This window comes from Choloepus didactylus, chromosome 14, assembly GCF_015220235.1.
Source record: "Choloepus didactylus isolate mChoDid1 chromosome 14, mChoDid1.pri, whole genome shotgun sequence".
Lineage (NCBI taxonomy): Eukaryota > Metazoa > Chordata > Mammalia > Pilosa > Megalonychidae > Choloepus > Choloepus didactylus.
Window position 1 is genome coordinate 14,037,656 of NC_051320.1, and position 5,432 is coordinate 14,043,087.

Consider the following 5,432-nt stretch of genomic DNA (forward strand, 5'->3'; position numbering starts at 1 on the left):
ACGTTAGCCAACGGCCGCGAGGTGAAAGGGCAGCGTGGGTGTGTATCCGGGTTACGCTCGGGGGCGGGGCGATGGGTGGGCGGGGCGACGGCTTCGCCTCCCGCAGTCGCTGGACCACGCTGGAGCCCTTGGTGTGGGTCGGGAACGTGGTCGTCCTTTCTAGCCTCTCCTACCTGTGGCGTAGCATCCTTCCGCGCAGGGAGGATGCTGAGTGCCCTGTGCATTTGAAAATTACGTCTCCTTTTGAACGACAGTGAGTGGCTGAAATCAAGCCACAGTGACAGTTCAGACGTCCCATCGCGCTCAGATCGTGGAGGAAAGAAGGAAAGTAAAATAAGCCATTGAAATTTTTTCTCTCTCCAAGCTGTTTTTCAGCAACGTGTGTGTAGACAGAGCCTGTAGCTTTAAATCGCCTCCCCTGCACTGGTCCGGGCGGGCGGGACGTGAGCCACGAGGGGAGAAATTGTGTTTGATTCTTTACTGGGTCGGCATCTCCGCCTGTGGGTGATCTAAACGCTTATACATAGATAGCTGTACGTATATACAGCTTTTCCCTTTACCTCCATCTGCCAAAATAAACCATCCTCTAAGCCGCTAAAACATGCCACGATACTGGGCTTTTGGAATGAAAGAAAACACCCCGCGTGCCTCTCACTTCTGAGGATCCATCACTCATGCTCTCCTCCCTGGGTTGGGGATGGGGTGGGGCAGAAATAGCCTGGGAGCCCACTTGATAGCAAGGTTGTCCGGAGATGGTCAGTCAATACAGAAAATAACATCTCTGAGTCAACACAGGCCTTCCAAATGCATTGTATAGAAGCACTTGAGTGAAATAACTTCTTCCTATTGATAAGTATTGAGCTTATCTTCCATCTTAGAAGTGTATATTAAGATATGCAGTATCACTTTTAAATGTTAGAATATTTATTGAAAAGCAACTGAAAATGTAGTCTCTTTTACTGTGTACACGCAAAAGCACTGGTTTCAGATGGGCTTTAATATTAACCGCCTTACAAAATGTACACATACAGACCCGACTCTGATCACCCCTTGCTAAAGAGGTCTTGTAGAGACAGCCTGAGCTTTCCATTTGCATCTGGTTTTACAGATAAAATAAACAAGGCTATTGATTGCTTGGTTTCCCTGCCAGCAATCTGTAGCTGGCTTAAAAATAAGCGCAGCACGAAATCAAGTACAAATACAAATCAATGAAAGAATAGCCCCTGGAGTGTTGGCAGCTCGAGATGGTGAGGAACTGATACTGTCCTTCCTGCCAGTTTAGGGGAGCAGCATGGCAATTAAGCAAAGCTGCTTTCGAAAGAAATCTGAAAGAGAAGGTCACAGAGTAATTACAGTTACCCAACCCAAAGATAAAGATAAAGATCAGGGTTGAAATGCAAAGCCTTAAGTTAAACTGAACCACCTCAAACAGCAATGTAAGAACAGCAAAAGCCATGAGTTGGGAAGTAATCAGAGAGAGAAATATTAAAATCATCATTGGAAAGTTTAGCTACAATTTATAAAAATAAATTGAATACAGATTTCTAACAATATCGGAGAAGAGTATGGGGCCATATTCACTTGGGCACTATGCAGAGGGACAGTGAGATCATCCAGGTAGAAACAAAAAACCAGGAGCATTTATACTGCCAGAAAGAGAGTGAAGAAATATTGGAGAAATGCCAAGGCTCATGAAAAGAATGAGAGTGAATTTAAAAGTCAAAGGTCCAAGGGAGGCCCTTGTCCCTCAGCGATGATTGAGAGGATGAAGCAAAAATAGACACTGATGATTATTAATTATTATTAAGAGAAAATTTATGACTAGGCACAAACATTTAATTAATAGCATGTGGGACAGTGATGTTATGTCTTAGAACCTTCATAGGAATTTGGCTGAAAGAAACTTTGTTTTATCAGTAGCCAGTTGCTAGAAGCTTCAAAAAAAGTATACATACAAATGTAAATTAAATGAAAGTAAATGAAAAACAGTGGGTTTTTGAATTTGAGGCAAGCAGGTCTTAAAAAAATAACCTTTACTCTAGGTGTTGAAAAAGGTGTTGCTTATATTTCTTCTGTATAAGTACTGATAGCAATAAGAATCTAAGATAGTGGAAGCTTCTCTACCCAACTTCCATTTTACTGGCTTGCCAGACTCATGCTCTCCACTGCTTCTGTAAAACACACTTCCTGATGCCCTGGTTAGTTCACCTGCCCCCAGCCACGCCCACTAGTTGACTTGATATTCTTCTCAAGATTCAGTTTTGTTCATTTCCAACCCCATTTTGCCATTGTGCTTACTATTATAAATACATGTTAAATGAAATATTATATAAAACAATAAAATGAATACTAAGTCAAATGTTTTGGAAAGACTTGCTAAAAGTGGGTCACTAAAAACAAAAATTACCATCAAATTAGGTGTTGGAGCAAAAACTCTAACTGGGAGGAAAAGTAATCATAAAAGCTCAGAGGCTAAAATCAGATCGCTTCCAAGATTCTTCAAGTTCTCATCCCACTTTAAAGAAACCAAAAATTGCCTTCCTAGATGATATATTACAAATATGGTGCAAGTAAACAACCTGAAACTCCAATTAGTGGATATAATCAAAGGGAAGTCCTTGCCTTACCTTAAAAGATTGATGAATGAATATCTATTTACATCTTTTAGGTTCAAATGTTTTAATTTGTATCTAGCTTTTCTATGATTCTCACTTTAAATTTTCTCAGCTTATTTGCCCACTCCATTCCAGAATACCTAATCTCAATTTCCTACAAATACCACTTTTCCCATGCTCTCCATTATGTTTGAAATGCAATTAAATTTCTCCCTTTGGCAGATCATATATTTCCTGGGAGTGGCTTTCATGCATTAAGATTTTGGAGAGTCTCTTTTTGAAACAGATAACTTTTTCAATTATTGTAAAAGAATTATTTATGTTATCATTATAACCTCCTTCTGTGCCCCTGATCTTAGCATTAATAATGGTGAATACTTACCATCTTATAGGTATATATAGTAGAAATTAAAATTACTTTACTTTGAAATTACACATACCTTTTACTTTTGAAATTATAGTTTAATTTAATCCACATAAACAGCATAAAGGCAGGCAGGTATTTACCTACCTTAATATCCTCTGCCGTAGCTCAGATCCTTTGCATACAGTAAGGACTCAGTAAACATTCATGAAATTGAACTTTTGAAAACTAGTTTTATTGAATTTTTTTCTACCCTATAAAGCATTTTGAAAAATATTGAATATAAATATGTTAAAGACCCATTATTCAATTTGTCAGTTCAAAACATTTGTTTTATTAGCATGAAAGTCAACTGACATAAATATTTGCTTTGAAACAATTAACATAACAAGCATCTATACTTTAATATTAATATTAATTTAACATTTTTGAGTGCTTTTCATTAAATCCAGTATTTGGCAAGGCTTTGTTTTAATCACTCCTGTGGCAAAGGTCAGGCAGTCTTACTGTCCATTACAAATATTTTGGGTTCCCTACACACAGGGTTTCTCTCCTCTAATGCAACCCGTGTGTAGGCAGGTGTCCCTTGGCCCTCTTGCCTCATCCTGCAAGAATTGTGGCTTGGGGAACAACTGCAGATACTGGTACTCTGAATGCTGCAATGCATAGTCTTTGACCCAGAAGTTTCATGTCTTCTGCCAACAAACTGTGGCAACTTAACCTGACAGCTTGTGCGTAGGGTAAAATCTCAGACCCTTCACAGTTTTTGCTGTTCATAATCCCCACATTTTGAAAAGCACTTCTGGTCTATACACCAGATTTTAGTCTTGTCCCCATTGAGACTTCACTATACCTTTAATTTAAAAATAAACTTTAAAAGCTAACCACATGAAATAGGATATATTTTTAAAAACATGATCCCAACTTTTCAGAGATGGTCTAGAATTATTAAAAATTCCTGTAAATCTTAAAAGGTGAATCACAGAATAAGATAAATCATTCCACATGTCATGTTATTTCAATCGCAGAAGCCAGTCTTCTTGCTTCTATGAAGTTGAAGAAAATTCTAATCAGAATTCAATAAGAGAAACACAACCCAAATCAGTTAAGTCATAAAGCCAATTTTCCCAGTTTTTCCAATTCTCAGTCACAAAGCAAATAGAAAATATGTATATTCCTGCAGCATCAATTTTCTAATACGGTATTATGCGAAAGCGTCTCTTCCTGAATAATCTGTCCTTTTTGCAGAAGCAAGCCTTCTACTCATCTGCCTTCATCCAGGAGCCTCAGTCAGCTACAGACAGCCTCCTGCCTGTCCTTCAGGCTCTCCTAATTAGGAGACGTGGGAAACATTCAGATTGCTCTAAGTGGGTTAGGTAAGACTCTCTGCAGTAACAAGGATTCCCAGGAACACATGCACAAGCTACCCAGTCACTCTGGGAGCTTCTAAAACTGTAATGTTCAACAGATCACAGGTAGCTACAAGCACAATTCACAGGCTTCTAGAATCATGTACAGCTCTAGCGACCCATTTTTTCTTCTGTAAATCATGCTCGCACCAGCACGGAGAGCGGTTACGGGTCATTTGTCCTGGCAGGGTTTCATACCATGTTACCTGTCATGCTGGAGTCCTCCTGACATCTACATGGGTGCCTTCATTTCAGCCAAGGTAGCAGTGCCACTTTCACCGGACATCTGGACACAAGGCAGAGCCATAGCAACTTTAAGAAGATAGAGGTAGCATTCCTCAGCACAGGGCCATGGGGTGGATATGGCTACCACAGCCCAACTATTAGAGCCCTTCTAGTAGCATCCTAATATCCTTGTACCTTATGACAAAGTTACAAACACCTGCCAAGGGGACACCAAATGAGAACATTTTAGAGATGAAAAGCACGAGAGGGAGAATTTACCTCCCAATTTTACAGATGAGTAAACCGAGTTCCCCAAAGTCTAAGGCAGACCTACAACCCTGGTCTCCCATGCCCCAGCATGCTTTCTATCGGATGTACAGATGTGCATGATGTTGCCCAAATGAAGGCAGCGAGAGTGTTGGCCCCTCCAATGCAGAGCCTGTGTTTCCAGCCCCTGTCTAGTGCCTGCTCCATAACTGTAGCATGCACTTGCTCTCTCTCTCTCTCTCTCTTGCTCTCACCCTCACGCTCTCTGTCTTTCTTTTTAAATTCAGTTAAATGACTAGTTTTATGTATCATGTGATTCAGATTGCATTTTTAATTTTTCTGCCTTCCCCAGTGCTTCTGAATGAGAGCTCTTATTTTTAAAATGTCCTCCTGTTTCCACTATATGACATCACTTGTTACTGTGAAGAGCTCTTACAGACAAATTCTCAGATTTTATACTCTTCAGTTGTGTTTTTTAACTCCAGTCTTAGAGATCTCAATCTTCAGGATGCTTCCTTGACCGCACAAGACAGGACTCGCCGTCTGTGTGCA